This window comes from Macaca thibetana, chromosome 10 (assembly GCF_024542745.1).
Source record: "Macaca thibetana thibetana isolate TM-01 chromosome 10, ASM2454274v1, whole genome shotgun sequence".
Classification (NCBI taxonomy): Eukaryota; Metazoa; Chordata; class Mammalia; order Primates; family Cercopithecidae; genus Macaca; species Macaca thibetana.
Window position 1 is genome coordinate 95449436 of NC_065587.1, and position 23618 is coordinate 95473053.

General features: G+C 45.8%; 2 pseudogenes; both read left to right on the forward strand.

The window, feature by feature from the left end:
- The first annotated feature begins 12754 nt into the window (after positions 1–12754).
- On the forward strand, positions 12755–13433 carry LOC126929271 (cytochrome c oxidase subunit 2-like; annotated as a pseudogene).
- A 4105-nt stretch (positions 13434–17538) lies between these two features.
- On the forward strand, positions 17539–19343 carry LOC126964137 (NADH-ubiquinone oxidoreductase chain 5-like; annotated as a pseudogene).
- Positions 19344–23618: the final 4275 nt, after the last annotated feature.

The window sequence follows — 23618 nt, forward strand, 5'->3', positions numbered from 1 at the left end:
GGGTCACAGCCAGTGACAAGTCAGGACCAAGGCCAGGGCCCAAAGCACGGCAGAACCAGGGCCGGGGCAGGGATATGGCAGGGCCAGGGCTGGCAGAGGGTCAGGGAAGGGCTAGGGTAGCACAGGGCCAAGGCAGGCCAGCTTCAGTGGAGAGCAAGGAATGGGTCAGGGTATGGCAGAGCAGGGAGAGGTAAGTCCAGGGCCAGAGCCAGGTCTGGGACATGGACAGGGCAGACCAGAAACACGGCAGGACCAGAAAGGGGCCAGGGCCAGGGCAAGGCCAGAGAAGGACCAGGGGAAAAACATGGCCAGGGAGGGTCCAGGGCAAGGGCAGGGCCAGGACAGAACCAGAGCCAGGGCATGCCAAAGGCAAGGTCATGTCAGGGCAAGGCCAGGGTAGGGCAGGGCCAGGGTAGGGTGAGGGTAGGGCCAGGGCAGGACTAAGATAGCACAGGGCCAGGGCAGGGCCAAAGGAGGGGCCAGGGTCAAGGCATGGCCAGTGTGGGGCCTGGGCATTGTCAGGGCCAGGGGTCAGACCCAGGACAAAGCTGGGCCAGGGACAGGACAAGAGCAAGGGCAGGGCCAGGGAGAAGGCAGAACCAGGGAGGATCCAGAGCAAGGGCAGAGCCAGGGCAGGACAAGGCCAGGGAACAGCAAGGCCAGGGTAGAAAAGGCCAGGGTGGAAAAGGCCAGGGTAGGGACAGGCCAGGATAAGAGAAGGCCAGGGTAGGGCCAGGGCCAACACAGGGCAGGGCTACGGTAACACAGGGCATGGCCAAAAACAGGGCAGGGCCATAGTAGTAGCAGCAGGACTGGCAATAGGATCAGGGCAAGGGCTGGACCAGAGCATGGTGGGGACAATACAGGGCCAGGACAGAGAATGGCAAGGCAGGTCCAGGGCCATGTCATGGACATGGCAGGCCCAGGGTCAGGCCAGGGCAGGGCAAGGACAAGGCTCGGGAGAAGGCAGAGCCGGGGCCAAGGCAGTGTCAGGGCTGAGCAGGACCAGTGCAGGGCCAGTGCAGGGTGAGGGCAAGGCCAGGGCATGGAAGGGCAGAGCAGGACCAAGGAAGGGCCAGAAGAGAGCCAGGGCAGGGTCAGGGCCAGAACAAGGGTACAGCCAGGGCCAGGAACACGGTAGGACCAGGGCTGGGCCCAGGTTGGGACATGCAGGGCAGAGCATGTACAAGGCAGGGCCAGAGCCAGGCCATAGAGAGGAGAGGACCAGCACCAAGGCAGAGGCAGGGTAGTTCCAGGGCTGAGCAGGGTCAGGGCAGGTCGAGGGTTGAGGCAGAGCTAGGGCCAAGGCAGGGCCACGGTAGCACCAGGACAGGGGGCAAGGCGATGGCAGGACTGGGCCATGGCAACGCCTGGTCAACTCCAGGACAGGGCCAGAAGCAGGACAAGGCCAGGGCCAATGCTCAGGCCAGGGACAGGGCATGGCAGGAAGTGCCAGAGCAGGGCTGGGCCAACGTTGGGGCAGGGCAAATCAGCACCAGGACACCTCCAAGTCTAGCTCTGGCCCTGCCTTGGCCTTGGCCCCTTCCTGGCCCGACCTTGTCCCCGGCCCTGCCCAAACCATGCCCTGTGTATTTGACCAGTGTTTTGTAACCAGAATCCTACAAGAAACTTTAATAAGCTATTTTTATGCATTTTTAGTAGAGATGGGGTTTCACAGTGTTGTCCAGGCTGGTCCCAATCTCCCGAGCTCGAGCCATCCCCCTGCCTTGGCCTCCCAAAGTGCTGGGAGTAATCTGGCCAAGTACTTAACCTCTTTAGGTCTGTTTCCTACGTTAGGAAAATGGGGATCCCGTAAGTACCCAGCACATAGAGTAATTGTGAGAATCGATGCCTCACATATATACGTATTTATAAAATTATACTCACAGAACACTACCGGAAGCAAAGAAAGTATAAGTTAAAATTTAGTAATTATTTACTGCAAATAATATTGCTATTACAAACAACATAGTGGAGATATTATTATGACTACTATAGTTATCTTAAAAATCTAAAACAAAATTTCTAAATAATAACCTAATGTAATCTCTCCTGCTCTGCCCTGGCTCAGCCCTAGCGCTGGCTCTGCCCCTAGTCTCACCATATCCCTGGCCCTGACCCTTCCCTGGTCCTGCTGCTGCCCTGACCCTTCCCATCTTCAGGTCTTACCAAGGCCCTACCCTGGTCCTGACCCTGCCCTGGCCTGGTCCTGACCCTGTCCCTACCCCAGAGAAGTGGAGGACAGAACTAGGGAAGGGCCGGGGCAAATAAGGGACAGGACACATCCAAATCCAAGAAAATGCCAGGGCCATGACAGAGCCAGGGCAAATCCTTGGCAGGGCCAGGAAAGGGTCAAGACAGGGTCACTGTATGGCCAAGGTCCAGGTCAAAGCCAGAGCAGTGGCAGGGTGAGGCCTGCATAAGGGCAGGACCAGGGCCAGGGCCAGGGCTGTGCCAGGACAGAACAAGAGCAGAGCAAGGCAGGACCTGAGCCAGGCATTAGAGAGAGTAGGGCAAATGCCAAGGCAAGGCCAGGGCAGTGACAGGGCTGAGATAAGGTCAGGGAAGGTCCAGGGCTGAGTCAGTGGTAGAACCAAAAAAAGAGCAAAGGCCAGGGCAGATCTAGGGCAAAAGCAAGGGAGGCTAGGACAGGGCAATAGCAACACCAGGCCACGGCAGGGCCAGCCAGGATAGAACAGGGTACAGGCAGGGCAGGGCCAGGGCCACGGCTGGGGCAGGACAAGAACCAGGACCAGAGTCCAGGCCAGGGCAAGGGTATGGCCAGGGCAGAGGTAGGGCCAGAGGCAGAGTCTAGGCAGGTCCACTGTAGGGCCAGGGTTCAGACCAGGGCCAGAGCAGGGCCAGGGCCAGGACCAGGAAAGGGCAATGTCAGGAACACGGCCATGGCAGGACCAGGAACTTGGCTAGAGCCAGGACAGAGACAGGGTCAGGGGTGGGGCCTGAATAGCATGCCAGGGTAGGGCCAGGGCAAATTAGGGCCAGGACGAGGGCTGGGCCAGGGTATGGCCTTAAGTAGCCAAGAGCCAGGTCCAGGGTCCATGCCAGTGCCAGCACCGGCCCAGGGCATGGCCAGGTCTGGGACAAGGCTGGGGCAGGGCCAAGGTCTCAGTCAAGGTAAGCACAAGACCAGGGCGGAGCCAGGGAAGGGGCAGGGCCACGGTAAGGGCAGGAGATGGACGGGCCAAGGCAGAGCCAGATTAAACCGGGGACAGGATACCTTCAAATCCACTTCAGGGCCAGGGTCAGGGCAGAGCCAAGACAGGGCCAGAGCAAGGCCACATTTGCACTAGGGCCAGTGTGAGGGCCAAGGCAGGGTCAGGGCAGGGCCAAAGGCAGGGTGGAGCCAGGGCAGGGTGGAGCAGGCCCAGAGTAGCACTGGGTTAAGGCAGGGCATGACCAACCAGGGCAGGTCTATGGCTGTGGCAGGGCCAGGGCCAGGGCCAAGGCACGGCCAAGTCAGTGGCAGCTCCAGGGCAGGGCCAGGGTTAGGACCACAGACATGTCCAAGGCCAGTGCCAGGGCAAGGGCAGGGGCAGGGGCAGGGGCAGGGCCAGGGTCATCTAAGAACCAAGGACAAAGCCAGGCCCAGAGCAGGGCCAGGACAGGTACCTGGCAGGGCTAGGGTCTGGGACAGGGCCATGGCAGGGCCAGGGACACAACCAGGTCTGTGCTATGGCCAGGTCCAGCACAGTGCCCAGGCAAGGCTAGAGTGAAGGCCAAGGTAGGGCCAGCGCAGGGTCAAAGTTAGAGTAGGGCCAAGGCAGGCAAGGCAGGGCCAGGAAAGCATAGGGCCAAGGCAGGGCAGGGCCAGGACAGTGCCAAGACCTGAGCAGGGCCAGGGAACAGCCAGGGCAGGGACAGGGCCAGGGCCATGGCCTGGGCAGGACCAGGTTCGGGACAGGAGCAAAACAAGGGCAACAACAGTGCAGGTTCTTGGCACAGCCAGGGTCCAGGACAGTGTCAGGGCAGGGCCAAGGCAGGGTCTGGGCCATGGGAAGACGAGCAACAGGGCTGGGGCTTTTCCAGTGACAGGACCAGAGTCAGGGCAAGGGCCAGGGCAGTGCAAGGCCAGGGTAGGGCCAGGCATTTCACGGTCACGGCCAGGGGAGAACCAGGGCAAGGTCTGAAGCAGGGCAGGGCCAGGGCCAGGACAGGTCCAGGGCAGGTCCATGACAGGGCCAGGGGCTGCGTAAGGGCAAGGGCAGGGCCAGAGCAAAGTAAGGGTCAGGGACAAGACCAGGATAGGGACAGGGCAAGAAATATGGCAGGACCAAGGGCAAAGCCATGACCAGGGCTGAGTCAGGGCAGGGCAGGACATGGAATGGCCAGTGCAGGACACGACAAAAGGCAGTCCATAGAAAGAGCAGGGCTGATGCCAGGAAAGGACCAGGCTAGTGCCAAGGCTGAGGTAGTGTCATGGCATGCACAGGGCGGCGCCAGGGCTGGAATCGAGCCAGGGCAGAGCCAAGGCAGGGTAGGGCAGGGCAATGCCACAGCCGGGTCAGTACTAGGACAGGGCAGAACACGGCAAGGTGATGGTAGGGGCCGGGCAAGAACAGGCCAAGGCAGAGCAGGGTCACTCCAGGGCCAGGACACCTCCAATCCATTTCAGGGCCAGGGCTATGAAGGACAAAGGCCAGGGCCAGGGTCAGGGCCAGGTCTGGGCTAGGGCCAGGTCCAGAGCAGGGCCTAGCGAAGACTAGGGTGAGGGACAAGGTAGGGCCAGGGCAGGCTGATGACACATCCAGTGTATGGCAGGGTAGGGTGGTGGCAAGACCAGGGACAGACCACTGCCAACTCAGGGCTAGAGAAAGGCCATGGCCAAGGCACAGCCAGGAAGGGGTCTGGGTCAGGGCCAGGACCAAGGCAGAGCAGGGCCAGGGCCATGGCAGAGTCGGGCCAAGTCCTTGACAGGACCAGGTTCCAGGCCAGGGCCAGGGCAGAGGCAGGGGCAGGGTCTGGATAAGGGCAAGGCCAGGGATATGGTAGGACCAGGGCTAGGGCCAGGGCCCGGGCTAAGCCAGAACAAGGCCAGGGCCAGGCCATAGTGAGGACAGGGTAAGGCCAAGGCAGGGTCAGAGCAGGTCCAGGCCATAGTGAGGGCAGGGCAAAGGCCAAGGCAGGGTCAGAGCAGGTCCAGGGAGAGGCCAGTGCCAGGCAGGGCCTGGGTACAACCAGGGCAGTGTAAGGCAGGTCAATGGCACCACTGTGCCATGACAGGGCAAAGTCAGTGCCAGGAGAGGGCACAACAGGCAGGGCCATGGTGGGGCCAGGGCAGGGATGGGCCAAGGCAGGGCCAGAACAAATCTGGGCCAGGACATGTCCAAGGCCAGGTCAAGGCCAGAACAGGAGCAGGACCATGACCATTAACAGGGCCAGTGCCATGATAGGACCAGGGTCAGGACAAGAGGCAGGGACAAGACAGTCCAGGTAACAGTAGGGCAGGGCCAGGGCAAGGCTGGGCAGTACAGGGCCATGTCCACGGCAGTGGCAGGGCAAAGCCAGGCCCATTGCCTATGCAACAGCCCACCCTACAAGGCTTCTACCACCCGGACACTGCCGCAGCCCGGCCATCGCTGTAAGCCTGACCCCCAACCCTGGCTCTAGCCACCTGACCTCCTAGCGTGGTCACTCTCCTACCGTTCCAGCATGCTGCCATCTCTGTCGCTGCCACCCAGCCTCAGCGAGGCAAGCCGTGGTGTCACACGCTCCAGGTGTCTCCTCCTCCTCCTGGCACAGAGCAGCTGGGCGGGCAAAGCCAGAAAAGCCTAGAGGAAGATGTGAGGGGTGGTATCATTAAGAGCCTCAACTTGTCATGCCAGGGACTGGGTGGCAGGGGCCAGTTTCAGCAAAGGCACTCGCACCCACCCTCCAAAGTTCAGCCTCTCCTTTTGGCCCAAGCTGGCCAGGAACTGGGGCCTGGAGTGGGTGCTGGAGACACCACAGCGCCCAGCTCCCCACTCCACAGGAACCACTGGGCCCACTGGGGCTGCAATCCTCGGGGAACAGGAGCAGCAGAAAAATTCAGACCCAGCCCAGCCCTCCACACCCAGGTGCCAATTCCTGTTCTGGATATCTCCACGCACAGGGCCCTTTCCCCCATGGTGTCTGCTACTCCATACCCGGGGCTCCTGGCAGCCTCTAAGGCACAGACCCAGAGTGCACGGGCCCAGGAGCCACGGTGGGTGTGGGGGCTCTGCCACGCTCAGGATTCCCACGGAAACACTGTGCGCCTGCCGTGCTCCAGTATGAGCAAGAGTAGGTGGCCCTCTGGAGTGTGGCGTCCAGGGAGAGCAGAACCGCTCCTTCCTTGGATGCCACACTGTTGCTGCCAACTCTGCTGACTGCCGCCAGCAGTGCAGCCCCTGATAGCACCGAACTCGCCCCCGCTTCACGGCCAGTCCTACCCTCAATAGCGCACCCCACCTCCACCCCCCAATGCCGCCACTAGCGTATACCCGACAGTGCCTTTACCTGTCCTCCTCCATGGGCACTGTGGCCCCAGAAAGTGCCTATAACCCACCCCCTGCACTGTAGGCAGTGCAGCCCTCTACAGTGCTACCAACTAGTACCCCCAATGCAGGCAATGACACCCTGGATAGTGCCCCCAACCCACCCCACACTGCGAAATGTGCAGCCCCGATAGCCCCTGCCCTACCACTCTGCTCATGTTGCAGTGTCTGTCACCGCCACCACCAACCACAGTGAAGTAGGCCACTGGGCCGCAGGCTCTAGCACTCAGTAGCCAGGCCCGGAGCAGCTCTCGCTGATGGCCTGCTCCTACCACTCCAACCACGCTGCTGTCTCCATGGCCATCTTCTTTGACTACAAAGGAATAATACTAGGTATCAGTAAGAAGAGTAATTTTGAAAACCATACAATCACATGGAAGTTAAACAATACGCTCCTGAATGAATGACTAGTGGGTCAATGAAGATACTAAGACAGAAATTGAAAAATTTTATGAAACAAATGGTACAGCAAAACTTACGTTACACAGAAAGCAGTACAAAGGCAGAGATTTATAGCTAGAAGTGCCTACCATCCAAACAAAAGAAAAACTTCAAATAAACAATATATCTTAAAGAACTAGTAAGGACAAACTAAACCCAAAATAAGAAAATAAGAAAATAAGATCACAGCAGAAATAAAATTTAAATAAAAAAGTACAAAAGATTAAACAAAAAGTTGGTTTTCTGGAAAGCTAAACAAAATTGACAAACTTTTAACCAGGCTAAGAAAAAAGACAAGATTCAAACAAAATCAACAGATAAAAAAAGAAAACATTACAACTGATACTTCAGAAATTCAAAGGATCATAACTGGCTATCATTATGCCAACAAATTGGAAAGCCTAGTAGAAACTGACAAATTTCTAGACGCATACAACCTGCTTAGGTTGAACAGTAAAAACCTGCAAGACCAGAACAGATTGGTAACAAGTAATGAGATTGAAGCCATCAGAAATATAAGTAACATGAATATTTTCTCCACTGCATAAGCCTAAATCAGACCAAAAAACTTCACCGATACTTAACAGCCCAGTACTAATAAATACAAGCAAGCCAGTACTTCTCATACTGTTAACCCAACACAGGCATGCCTTAAGGAAAGGTTAAAATAAAGTAAAAGGAACTCAGAAGACTCAACCCCACCTGTTTACCGAAAACATCACCTCTAGCATTACCAGTATTAGAGGCACTGCCTGCCCAGTGACACATGTTTAACGGCCGCGGTACCCTGACCGTGCAAAGGTAGCATAATCACTTGTTCCTTAAATAGGGACTCGCATGAATGGCACCACGAGGGTTCAACTGTCTCCTACTTTCAACCAGTGAAATTGACCTGCCCGTGAAGAGGTGGGCAGGAAACAATAAGACGAGAAGACCCTATGGAGTTTTAATTTATTAATGCAATTAAAACTACATAAATCTACCGACCCTTATACCACTACACCTGCATTAAAAATTTTGGTTGGGGTGACCTCGGAGCATAACTAAACCTCTGAACAACCTATGCTAAGGCTACACAAGCCAAAACGGACTAACACCTATAATTGATCCAATAACTTCACCAACGGAACAAGTTACCCTAGGGATAACAGCACAATCCCATTCCAGAGTCCATATCGACAATAGGGTTTACGACCTCGATGTTGGATCAGGACATCCTAATGGTGCAGCAGCTATCAAGGGTTCGTTTGTTCAATGATTAAAGTCCTATGTGATCGGAGTTCAGACCAGAGCAATCCAGGATGGTTTCTATCTATTCTATATTTCTCCCTGTACGAAAGGACAAGAGAAATAAGGCCCACTTCATAAAGTGCCCTCATTCCATAGATGACCTAATCTCAATCTAACAAAATAACACCCACTCAACCCAAAAACAGGGTTTGTTAAGATAGCAGAGCCCGACAATTGCATAAAATTTAAAACTTTACAATCAGAGGTTCAACTCCTCTTCTTAACACCGTATCAACAACAAACCTTCTACTCCTTGTTATATCTGTACTAGCTGCTGTGGCATTTCTCACGCTTATTGAACAAAAATTATTAGGCTATATACAATTACGCAAAGGGCCAAATATTGCTGGCCCTTATGGATTACTACAACCCTTTGCTGACGCAATAAAATTATTCGCCAAGGAGCCCTTAAAACCTTCAACATCTACTACCATTCTCTACATTACCGCACCAGCCTTGGCCTTTTCCATTGCTCTTCTCCTATGAACTCCTCTCCCTATACCCCACCCACTAATTAACTTTAACCTGGGACTTTTATTTATCCTAGCTACATCTAGCCTAACTGTCTATTTTATGATCAGGATGAGCATCAAACTCAAACTATGCACTAATCGGAGCACTACGAGCTGTCGCCCCAACAATTTCATACGAAGTTACTCTCGCTATTATTCTCTTGTCAATCTTATTGATAAGCAGCTCATTTAATCTTCATATACTTATCACAACACAAGAGTATCTCTGACTCCTCCTACCATCATGACCCCTGACTACAATATGATTCACTTCCACATTAGCTGAAACAAATCGAGCTCCCTTTGGCCTCACAGAAGGTGAATCAGAACTAGTCTCGGGCTTTAACATTGAATATGCCGCAGGTCCATTCGCTCTGTTCTTTATGGCTGAATACATAAATATTATTATAATAAATGCTCTAACAACCACAATCTTCCTAGGCACATTGTACTCTATTCACTTCCCAGAACTATTTACGACATGCTTTGCCACCAAAACACTTTTCCTAACCTCTTTATTTTTATGAATCCGAACAGCATACCCCCGATTCCGTTATGATCAACTCATACACTTACTATGAAAAAACTTCCTCCTACTCACACTAGCCCTTCTCATATGACATATCTCAACACCTATTGCAATCTCCAACATCCCCCCTCAGACCTAGAAATATGTCTGACAAACGAGTTACTTTGATAGAGTAAATGACAGAGGCCCTAATCCTCTTATTTCTAGGATTATAGGTATCGAACCTACCCCTGAGAACCCAAATTTCTCCGTGCTACCCACCACACTCCATCCTAAAGTAAGGTCAGCTAAATAAGCTATCGGGCCCACACCCCGAAAATGTTGGTTATACCCTTCCCGTACTAATTAATCCACTAGCCCAACTTATTATTTACTCCACCATAATCACAGGTACTCTCATTACGTCACTAAGCTCACACTGATTCCTCGCCTGAGCAGGCTTAGAAATAAATATACTAGCCTTCACCCCAATCCTAATCAAAAAGACAAGCCCCCGTTCTACAGAAGCTGCTACTAAATATTTCCTAATACAAGCCACCGCATCTATAATTCTCATAATAGCAGTCATCTCCAACAACCTGCTCTCTGGATGCTGGACCATAACAAGCAACATCAACCAACTTTCATCTTTAATTATAACAACAGCCCTAGTCATAAAACTAGGGATAGCTCCTTTCCACTTCTGAGTCCCAGAAGTCACTCAAGGGACATCCTTAATTTCCAGCCTACTCCTCCTCACATGACAAAAACTAGCCCCCATCTCAATTATATATCAAATATACCCTTCAACTAATGGAAGCATTCTCCTAACCCTCTCAACTCTATCTATATAGTCGGTAGTTGAGGGGGCCTTAACCAAAGAGAACTATGCAAAATTATAGCACACTCTTCAATTACTCACATGGGCTGAATAATAACAACACTAAGTTACAACCCAAATGTCACAATCTATTACCTAGCTATATACATTATTGTAACAACCACTGCATTCCTAGCTCTCAACCTAAACTCAAGCACCACAACTCTCATACTATCTCACGCTTGAAACAAACTAACCTGATTAATACCATTAATATCATCTGCTCTCCTATGTATAGGAGGCTTACCCCTACTAACCGGCTTCCTGCCCAAATGAATTACCATCCAAGAACTCACAAAAAACAATAACTTCACCATTCCCACCATTATAATTATCATAACCCTACTCACCCTATACTTTTACATACACCTAATCTACACCACTTCCATAACACTACTTCCTACATCCAACACTACAAAAATAAAGTGACAATTTGAAAGCACAAAACCCACACTTCTCATTCCCTCACACATTATCCTCACCACCCTCTTCTTACCAATTTCCCCACTAACCTTAGCCATCTTCTAGAAATTTAGGTTAAGTAAGACCAAGGGCCTTCAAAGCCCTTAGTAAGTCAAACCATGCTTAATTTCTAAGCAGATTCTGCTCTGCATCAACTGAATGCAAATCAATTACTTTAATTAAGCTAAGCCCTTACTAGATTAATGGGACTCAAACCCACCAAATTTTAGTTAACAGCTAAATACCCTAACCAACTGGCTTTAATCTACTTCTCCCGCCGCAGGGGAAAAAAGGTGAGAGAAGCCCCAGCAGAAATTAGCTGCTCCTTTGAATTTGCAATTCAACATGAAAATCACCTCGGGGCTGGTAAAAAGTGGACTTAATCTCTGTCTTTAGGTTTACAGCCTAATGCTTACTCAGCCATTTTACCCCCCTCCCCTTCCTTTTTCCCACCTATGCTCGTCTACTGTTATTCTCAACAAACCATAAAGATATTGGAACTCTTTACCTACTGTTCGGCACATGAGCTGGAATCACAGGCACAGCTCTAAGCCTTCTTATTCGAGCTGAATTAGGTCAACCAGGCAACCTAATAGGCAACGACCATATCTATAATGTTATTGTTACAGTCCATGCATTTGTCATAATCTTCTTTATAGTCATACCCATCATAATTGGAGGCTTCGGAAATTGATTAGTACTTCTAATGATTGGTGCCCCTGACATAGCATTCCCTCGCCTAAATAATATAAGTTTCTGACTTCTTCCCCTCCTTTCTACTACTACTGGCATCTGCCATAGTGGAAGCCGGTGCTGGAACAGGCTGAACAGTTTATCCTCCTTTAGCAGGAAATTTCTCCCACCCAGGAGCTTCTGTAGATCTAACTATCTTCTCACTTCACCTAGCAGGCATCTCCTCCATTCTAGGAGCTATCAATTTCATTACCACTATCATTAATATAAAACCACCTGCAATATCTCAATAACAACCCCCTTATTTATTTGATCAGTATTAATCACAGTCATCCTTCTACTCCTCTCCCTACTAGTACTAGCTGCCAGCATTACTATACTACTAACAGACCGAAATCTAAACACCATCTTCTTTGATCCTGCTGGAGGAGGGGATCCTATCTTATATCAACACCTATTCTGATTCTTCAGCCATCCCGAAGTCTATATCCTCATTCTGCCTGGGTTTGGGATAATTTCCCATATTGTAACATATTACTCTGGAAAAAAAGAACCATTTGGCTATAGGTATAGTTTGAGCTATAATATCAATTGGGTTTTTAAGCTTTATTGTATGAGCCCATCATATGTTTACAGTGGGTATAGACGTAGACACACGAGCCTACTTTACCTCCGCCACTATAATTATTGCAATCCCCATTGGCGTTAAGGTCTTTAGCTGACTTGCCACGCTTCACGGAGGCAATATCAAATGATCCCCTGCAATACTTTGAGCCTTGGGCTTTATCTTTCTTTTTACTATGGGGGGCTTGACCAGTATCGTACTAGCAAACTCATCACTAGATACAGTACTACACGACACATAATATGTTGTAGCACACTTTCACTACGTCCTGTCAATAGGAGCTGTATTCGCTATCATAGGAGGTTTCATTCATTGATTTCCCTTATTTTCAGGCTACACTCTAGACCAAACTTATGCTAAAGCTCATTTCACCATTATATTTGTAGGTGTAAATTTAACTTTCTTCCCACAACATTTCCTTGGCTTATCCGGAATACCCCGATGCTATTCTGACTACCCCGATGCCTATACCACATGAAATATTATATCATCTATAGGCTCCTTCATCTCCCTAGTAGCAGTAGTAGTAATAATTTATATAATCTGAGATGTCTTTGCCTCAAAGCGTAAAGTCTCATTAATTGAACAACCTTCCACCAACTTAGAATGACTACACGGTTGCCCTCCACCCTATCACACATTTGAAGAACCAGCCTACATTAAACTATGCGAAAAAGGAAGGAATCGAACCTCCTAAAACTGATTTCAAGCCAATCCTGCAAACTCTGCAACTTTTTCAATAAGATATTAGAAAAACTATTTCATAGCTTTGTCAAAGCTAAGTCATAGCTTAAACCCTACATATCTTATATGGCTCACCTAGTTCAACTAGGCCTACAAGATGCCACATCTCCTATCATAGAAGAATTAATACTATTCATGACCACACTTTTATAATCGTATCCTTGATTAGCTTCCTAGTATTATACGTCCTATCTTCAACCCTTACAACAAAACTAACCAACACCAAAATCACAGATGCTCAAGAAATAGAAACCATTTGAACTATCTTACCCGCAATCATTTTAATCCTAATTGCTCTTCCATCCCTATGCATCCTATACTTAACAGATGAGATCAACAACCCTTCTCTTACTATCAAATCAACTGGACACCAATAATACTGAACCTACGAATGTACAGACTATGGGGGACTGATCTTTAACTCTTATATACTCCCCTCGCTGTTCTTAAACCCAGGAGACCTTCAACTTCTAGAAGTTGACAATCGAGTAGTTCTTCCAATTGAAGTCCCTGTCTGTATGATAATCACATCTCAGGACGGTCTACACTCATGAACAATTTCTACCCTAGGCCTGAAAACAGATGCAGTTCCTGGACGCTTAAATCAAACTACATTCACCGCTATATGACCAGGCGTCTATTACGGACAATGCTCAGAAATCTGCGGCGCCAACCATAGCTTTATACCTATTGTTGCAGAATTCCACTAAAAATTTTTGAAATAGGACCCGTATTTACCCTATAGACCCCCCCCCCACTTCTAACACACCTCACTCCACAACTCTCTACAAAATATTCTTACGGATACACTGTACAGCTACTCTAGCATTAACCTTTTAAGTTGAAGATCGAGAGAAACATTCCTCTCTACGGTGAAATGCCCCAACTAGATACATCCACATGACTTACTATTATCATAACTATACTCCCCACACTATTTCTTATTATACAATTAAAACTACTAAACACAAATTACTATTCACCCCCCTTACAAAAAACCCCAGTACACAAACCTACAACAACCCTTCACAATTAAAATGAACAAAAATCTATTTACTCCATTTACCGCTCCAGCAATCCTAGACGAGCCTGCTGCAGTACCCATCATCCTACTCCCCACATTACTACTTCCAATCTCCAAGTGCCTTATTAATAACCGATTACTATTCAACAAAACCTAATCCAACTCACTCTAAAACAAATAATAACAACCCATAATACAAAAGGACAAATCTGATCCTTGATGCTGATGTCCTTAATTATTTTTATTACAATAACTAACCTTCTAGGACTTCTACCTCACTCATTTACACCCACCACCCAATTATCTATAAATCTAGCTGTAGCGATTCCCCTATGAGCAGGAACAGTAGTTATAGGTCTTCGCTTCAAAACTAAAAGCTCTCTAGCCCATTTTCTGCCACAAGGTACACCCACACTCCTTATTCCTATATTAGTAATCATTGAAACAATTAGCCTACTTATTCAACCAGTGGCCCTAGCTGTATGTTTAACCGCTAACATCACAGCTGGCCATTTACTAATGCACCTAATAGGAAGTGCTGCACTAGCATTATCAGCCATCAACCTCCCTGCTACCTCACTAATCTCCGTACTCCTAGTACTACTGACTATCCTAGAAATCGCAGTAGCCCTGATCCGAGCCTATGTTTTCACACTATTAGTTAGCCTTTATCTATGAGATAACACCTAATGACCCACCAATCTCATGCCTACCACATACTTAAACCCAGCCCCTGACCACTAACAGGAGCTCTCTCAGCTCTCCTAATAACATCTGGCTTAATTATATGATTCCACTTTCATTCCACCACTCTATTAATATTAGGCCTATTAACCAATATATTAACCCTATACTAAGGGTGACGTGACATCATCTGAGAAAGTACCTACCAAGGCGACCATACAACACCCGTCCAAAAAAGCCTTCCTTGTGGAATGGTCCTATTCATCATCTCAGAAATTCTCTTCTTCACTGGTTTCTTCTGAGCATTCTACCACTCAAGCCTCACTCCTACCCCACACCTAGGAGGACACTGACCACCAACAGGAATTACTCCCCTAAATCCACTACAAGTACCTCTTTTAAACACCTCTGTACTACTTGCATCAGCGGTTACAATCACCTGAGCCCATCATAGTCTAATAGAGAATAGTCAAAAACAAATAATTCAAGCTCTACTCATTACGATCCTACTAGGCATTTACTTCACCCTACTACAAATCTCAGAGTACTTGGAAGCACCCTTTACTATTTCCGATGGTATCTATGGCTCAACATTCTTTGTTGCTACAGGCTTTCACGGACTTCACGTTATCACTGGATCTACATTCCTTATTACTTGCTTTATCCGTCAACTATTCTATCATTTCAAATCAAACCACCATTTTGGCTTTGAAGCTGCTGCCTGACACTGACATTTTGTAGACATTGTCTGATTATTCCGCTATGTTTCTATCTACTGATGAGAGTCCTATTCTTTTAATATAACTAGTACAGTTGACTTCCAATCAACTAGTTTCGATAATATTCGAAAAAGAGTAATTAACCTAGTATTGACCCTAATGACTTAACACTCTTCTAACCCTACTACTAATCATTATCATATTCTGACTACCTCAACTGAATTCTTATGCACAAAAAATCGATCCTTATGAATGCGGCTTTGACCCATTAAACCCTGCCCGTATTCCTTTCTCCATAAAATTTTTCTTAGTTGCCATTACTTTTCTACTATTAGACCTGGAAATTGTCCTGCTACTACCCCTAGCATGCGCCCTTCAAACAACAGAGATTCCAACTATGCTTAAATCGTCAATTATACTAATTATTATTCTAACTCTCAGTCTGACCTACGAATGAACTCAAAAAGGACTAGATTGAGCCGAATTGGTAAGTAGTTTAAAGAAAACAAATGATTTCGACTCATTAGATTATGATAGTCATACTGATCAAATGCCTTTCATCTATACAAGCATCACACTAGCATTTATAATCTCACTCCTAGGCATGCTAAACTATCGTTCACACTTAATATCCTCCCTACTATGCCTAGAAGGAATAATGCTATCACTATTTATTATAAGTGCTCTTACAGCTTCAAACATACATTCCTCCCTAGCTAATATTATACCCATTGCCCTACTAGTATTTGCTGCTTGCGAAGCAGCGATTGGCCTTGCCCTACTAATCTCAATCTCCAACACATACGGTATAGACTATATCCACAACCTAAATTTACTTCAATGTTAAAAATAGTTATCCCCACAATTATACTACTACCGACAACATGATTTTCCAAAAATAACATAATCTGAATTAACCTAACTGTGCATAGTCTAATCATCAGTACTATCCCTCTGTTATTTTTCAACCAAACCAGCAACAACCTCCTTAACTACTCAACCTATTTATCTTCCAACCCACTAACACCAACCCTCCTAATATTAACCGCCTGACTCTTACCTCTTATAATCCCAGCAAGCCAATACCACTTACACAATGAATCCCCTCCACGAAAAAAGTTTTACCTCTCTATAATGGTCTTCTTACAAATCTCTTTAATTTTAACATTTATAGCTACAGAACTAATCATATTTTATATTCTATTTGAGACCACTCTCATTCCTACCCTAATTATCATCACCCGATGAGGCAGCCAAGCAGAACGCCTTAACGCAGGCACATACTTCCTCTTCTATACACTAGCCGGCTCTCTCCCCCTACTTATTATGCTAATCTATGCTTATAATAATTTAGGCTCACTAAACATCACATTACTAACACTTGTAGCTCAAAAACTAACAACTACCTGATCCTATAGTCTTACCTGACTAGTACGCATAATAGCCTTCATAGTAAAAATACCCCTATACGGCTTATACTTATGACTTCCCAAAGCCCATGTTGAAGCTCCCATTGCTGGGTCAATAGTCCTCGCCGCAGTACTCCTGAAACTAGGTGGCTATAGCATAATACGACTCACCTCTATCCTTAGTCCCACAACAGAATACATAGCCTACCCCTTCCTCATACTATCTTTATGAGGCATAATCATAACAAGCTCAACCTGTCTTTGACAAACAGACCTAAAACCACTCATCCCATACTCCTCAGTAAGTCACATAGCCCTGGTAATTATAGCCTCCCTCATTCAAACCCCCTGAAGCTTTACTGGCGCAACTGTTCTTATAATCGCTCATGGGCTCACCTCATCCATACTATTTTGCCTAGCAAACTCAAACTATCAGCGAACCCATAGCCGTATCATACTACTTTCCCAAGGACTCCGAACGCTACTTCCACTAATAACCTTCTGATGATTTACAGCAAACCTTACCAATATTGCCCTACCCCCTAGTATTAACCTAGTAGGGGAACTGTTTGTAATAATAACCTCATTCTCCTGATCATATGTCACTATTACACTTACAGGACTTAAGATACTGATCACAGCCCTCTATTCCCTCTATATATTTACCACAACACAACGAGGAATACTCACATATCATATTACTAACATAAAACCTTCCTTTACACGAGAAAACATAGTAATATTTATGAACCTCGCCCCTATTATCCTCCTGACCCTTAACCTCAGTATTATTCTAGGCTTTACCTCTTGTAAATATAGTTTAACCAAAACATTAGATTGTGAATCTAATCATAGAGGCCTACCACTTCTTATTTACCGAGAAAGCTAGCAAGGACTGCTAATCCATACCTCCGTTTTTAATAAATACGGCTTTCCCAACTTTTAAAGGATTACAGCTATCCATTGGTCTTAGGAACCAAAATATTGGTGCAACTCCAAGTAAAAGTAACAACTATGTATACCTCCATCACCATAATAACCCTAACCACTCTAATCCTACCGTTTACTATTACTTTTATTAAACCCAATAAAAAGCACTCATACCCGCCCTACGTAAAAACAACTATAATATATACTTTTATCATCAGCCTCCTTCCCACAGTCCTATACATTTTCCTGGATCAAGAAGCAATTATTTCAAACTGACACTGAATAACAATCCAAACATTAGAATTAACACTAAGCTTTAAATTAGACCACTTTTCTATGATATTCACCCCAATCGCATTGTTCATTACTTGGTCTATTACAGAATTCTCACTATGGTCTATAAGCTCAGACCCAATATTAATCAATTCTTTAAATATCTTCTTACGTTTCTCATCACTATACTAATTTTAATCATCGCCAATAACCTCTTCCAACCTTTCATTGGTTGGGAAGGCGTGGGAATTATATCATTCCTGCTAATCGGCTGATGGCACGCTTGAACAGAAGCCAACACAGCAGCCATTCAAGCAGTCTTATACAATCGCGTCGGCGATATTGGCTTTATCCTAAGCATAATATGATTTACCCTACATTATAACTCATGAGACTTTCAACAAATATTCGTCCTAAACTCCAACCCAAGTCTTCTCCCACTGATAGGTCTTCTCCTGGCAGCAACAGGAAAATCAACTCAATTTGGACTTCACCCCTGACTACCCTCCGCCATAGAAGGCCCAACCCCAGTCTCAGCTTTACTCCACTCCAGCACAATAGTTGTCGCCGGGGTGTTCCTTCTCATCCGCTTCCACCCTCTAATAGAAAATAATACATTAATCCAAAGCCTCACACTATGCCTAGGAGCCATCACCACCATATTTACAGCAGTCTGCGCCCTAACACAGAATGATATTTAAAAAATCGTAGCCTTTTCCACCTCAAGTCAACTGGGCCTCATAATAGTTACTATTGGTATCAATCAACCATATCTAGCATTCCTACATATCTGTACTCATGCTTTCTTCAAAGCTATACTATTCATCTGCTCCGGATCTATTATCCATAACCTAAACAACCAACAAGATATTCGAAAAATAGAACGATTATTTAAAATAATACCCCTTACTTCAACCTCCTTAATCATCGGCAACTTAGCATTCACAGGTATACCTTTTGTCACAGGCTTCTACTCCAAAGACCTTATCATCGAAACCGCAAACATGTCATATACCAACGCCTGAGCCCTATCTATTACACTCATTGCCACATCTCTGACAAGAGCATACAGCACCCGAACTATCTTCATAACCCTAACAGGACAACCTCGCTTCCCAACCTCAATCAACATTAACGAGAATAACCCCACCCTACTGAACCCAATCAAACTTCTCACAATCGGCAGTATGCTAGCAGGGTTTCTCATCACCAGTAACATCTCTCCTACCTCACTCCCCCAATCAACAATGCGCCTCCACCTAAAACTCTCAGCCCTGTACCTAACCGCTTTGGGCTTCCTAGTAGCCCTAGACCTTACTCTGATAACCAACAAACTTAAAATAAATATACCATCACATGTATTTAAATTCTCTAATATACTAGGATATTATCCCACTACAATCCACCGTATGACCTCCTACCAAAATCTACTTATAAGCCAAAACCTATCTTCCCTCTTACTGGACTCAATCTGACTAGAAAAATCTATGCCCAAAACAATTTCACATATCCACACTATTACCTTCACCATCACAACCACTCAGAAAGGTATAATCAAGTTTTACTCCCTCTCTTTTCTTATTCCCCTTATTCTAACTCTATTCCTAATAACATAATCTATTACCACGAGTAATCTCAATAATAATATATACACCAACAAATAACGTTCAACCAGTAATCACTACTAATCAACGCCCATAATCATATAAAGCACCTGCACCAATAGAATCTCCTTGAACTAACCCTGATCCCTCCCCCTCAAAAACTACCCAATTCCCTATATTATCAAAATTAACCACCACTACCAACCCATCAAAATCTAAAACTCATAAAACTAAACCCACCTCCATCGCCAACCCTATCAGAAAGCTTCCGAAAACCTCAAACCCTGACCCCCATGCTTCAGGGTATTCCTCAATAGCCATCGCCGTAGTACAACCAAAAACAACTATTATGCCTCCCAAATAAATTAAAAACATCATTAAACCCATATAAGTCCCCCCATAATTCAAAATAATTACACAATCAACCATACCACTAACAATCAATGCTAACCCTCCATAAATAGGAGAAGGTTTAGAAGAAAATCCCATAAACCCCATGACTAATAAGACACTTAATAAAAATAAAATATATGCCATTGTTCTCACATGGACTCCAACCATGACCAATGATATGAAAAACCATCATAGTACTTCAACTACAAAAACACCCATGATCCCAACACGCAAATCTAACCCGATTATAAAAATAATTCACTACAGCTTTATTGATTTACCCACCCCATCCAACATTTCCATATCATGAAACTTCGGCTCACTTCTTGCAACCTGCCTAATTCTACAAATTATTACAGGCTTATTCCTAGCAATACACTATTCACCAGACACTTCCTTTGCCTTCTCCTCAGTCGCACACATCGTCCAAGACGTAATTACGGCTGAATCCTTTGCTATCTCCACGCTAACTGTGCCTCTATATTATTCATCTGTCTCTTTCTACATGTAGGTCGAGGCCTCTATTATGGCTCCTATCTGCTTATAGAAACCTGAAACATTGGCACTGAACTTCTACTCATAACCATAGCAACAGCCTTCATGGGCTACATACTCCCATGAGGCCAAATATCATTCTGAGGTGCCACTGTAATTACAAACCTACTATCAGCAGTTCCATACATCAGAACCAACCTCGTCCAATGAGTTTGAGGCGGGTATTCCATTGAGAACCCTACTCTTACGTGATTCTTCACCCTTCACTTTATCCTACCCTTTATTATCACAGCCTTTACAACCCTGCACCTATTATTCCTACACGAGACAGGATCAAATAACCCCTGCGGAATTTCCTCCCACTCCGACAAAATTACTTTCCATCCCTACTACACAATCAAAGATATCTTAGGCCTAATCCTCCTCTTTATAGCCTTAATAACATTAATACTATTCTCACCTGACCTTCTAAGCGACCCAGATAACTATATCCCAGCCAACCCCCTAAACACTCCTCTACACATTAAACCAGAGTGATATTTCCTATTCGCATATGCAATTTTACGCTCTATTCCCAATAAATTAGGAGGGGTGTTGCCACTTCTCCTATCAATCCTTATCTTAGCAATCATACCCATTCTCCACAAATCTAAACCACAAAGTATAGCATTCTGCCCACTCAGCCAATCCCTATTTTGACTCCTAAACACAGTTCTACTACCTCTCACCTGAATCGGAAGCCAACCAGTAAACCAGCCCTTTATGATTATCGGACAAGTAGCATCCGTAATATACTTTATCACAATTTCAGTCTTAATACCACTTGCCTCTCTAACCGAAAACAACTTACTCAAGTGAACCTGCCCTCGTAGTACAGATCAGTACACCAGTCTTGTAAACTGGAAATGCAAAACTTCCCCTAGGGCAACTCAGAAAGAAAGTACTTAACTTCACCACCAACACCCAAAACCGGCATTCTAATTTGAACTACTTTCTGTATTCTATGGTGTGCAAACTTTAAATGCAACTTAAGTATTAAATTATTTTCATACACTGTTATGTAAATCGTGCATTACTGCTAGCCAACATGAATATTATATAGTACTATATATGATTAACTGTACACAGCACATATCATTACATATTTACTAACAACAGTCCCCAACATTTTTACAAGCAAGTATTCTCATAAATTAATCAACTGTAACACATTCTATTAAGCCTCAAAGTCCAAATGTCCCCACCCCGAATACCAACCAACCTAGTTATTCACTTAACCTACACAGTACATCACATCATTTGCCGGACATAGCACATCCGATTAAATAAATCCTCGTCACTACAGATACCCCCCTCACTTAGGTGTCCCTTGGTCACCATCCTCCGTGAAATCAATATTCCGCACAAGAGTGCTACTCTCCTCTCTCCGGGCCCATAAACCGTGGGGGTAGCTATAATGAACTGTATCTGGCATCTGGTTCTTACCGCAGGGCCATACGATCAAGATCGCCCACACGTTCCCCTTAAATAAGACATCTCGATGGATCACGGGTCTATCACCCTATTAACCAGTCACGGGAGCTCTCCATGCATTTGGTATTTTTTATCTCTGGTCTGCACGCAACCCCATCGCAGAAAGCCGGTCCCGCCACAGCGCCTGTCTTTGATTCCTAGTTCATGCCATTATCGATCGCACCTACGTTCAATATCCTAGCCCCACATGATTCCTACAAGGTGTTATTTAATTCATGCTTGTAAGACATATTAGTAACTGTTTTACAGCCCATTCCTAATTACACTACAAAAACACAAGAAACTTTTAACAACCCCCATCTCTGACTTCTCCCCTTAAAAACTCACTTTTGCCAAACCCCAAAAACAAAATCCTTCATCCGCCCAGCCAGAGCTTACGTTCTCATCTTTTAGCTATGCACAACTTCAACTGCTATTCCCTCAACTAATATAAAATTACTTCACCTTACCACTCTTAACACCAATTTCCATCTTCTCCCTGCTTTCTCGTTCCCACGCTTTTACTCACTACTAAATCTGTATCCTTATACCACAACCCCAAAGACAAAACCTCACAACTATACTTTTTTCCTGTTTATGTAGCTTAATCCACCTAAAGCAAGACGCTGAAAATGTCTAGACGGACTTACATACCCTGTAAACAAATAGGTATGGTCCTAGCCTTTGTATTAACTCTTCGCAAGATTACACATGCAAGCATCCCCGCCCCAGTGAGGACACCCTATAAATCACAACGATCATATGGAGTATCAAGCACGCACAATGCAGCTCAAAACACTTTGCTCAGCCACACCCCCACGGGAGACAGCAGTGACAAACCTTTAGCAATCAATGAAAGTTTAACTAAGCTATGCTACAATTAGGGTTGGTTAATTTCGTGCCAGCCACCGCGGCCATACGATTAACCCAAGCTAATAGAGACCGGCGTAAAGGGTGTTTAAGATCTAATCGAATAAAGCTAAACTCCATCTACGTTGTAAAACCTTAGCTGATGTAAAATAAACTACGAAAGTGGCTTTAAAATTTCTGAACACACAATAGCTAAGACTCAAACTGGGATTAGAGACCCCACTATGCTTAGCCCTAAACCTCAATAATTAAAATAACAAAACTACTCGCCAGAAGACTACAAGCAACAGCTTGAAACTCAAAGGACTTGGCGGTGCTTCACATCCCTCTAGAGGAGCCTGTTCCATAATCGATAAACTCCGATCCACCTCACCATCTCTTGCTCAGCCTATATACCGCCATCTTCAGCAAACCCTGATAAGGCCCCAAAGTTAGTATAACCGTCCCCGCAAGAACGTTAGGTCAAGGTGTAGCCTATGAGATGGTAAAAAATGGGCTACATTTTCTACTCCAGAAAACCCCACGATAACTCTTATGAAACCTAAGAGTCCAAGGAGGATTTAGCAGTCAATTAAGAACAGAGTGCTTAATTGAACCAGGCCATAAAGCACGCACACACCGCCCGTCACTCTCCTCAAGTATATTTAAGGACTAACTTAACTAAACACCCCAATATTTATATAGAGGAGATAAGTCGTAACACGGTAAGTGTACTGGAAGGTGCACTTGGATAAATCAAAGCATAGCTTAACATAAAGCATCCGGCTTACACCCGGAAGATCTCAATACCATTTGATTGCCTTGAGCTAACACTAGCTCCAAACCCAATCAAAACTAATACCAAACTAATTTACACTAAACCATTTACCAATCCAAAAGTATAGGTAATAGAAATTCTATCCTGGCGCTACAGATACAGTACCGTATGGGAAAGCGAAAAACATCAAACAAGCACAAAATAGCAAGAACTCACCCCTATACCTTCTGCATCATGAATTAACTGGAAACAATTTCGCA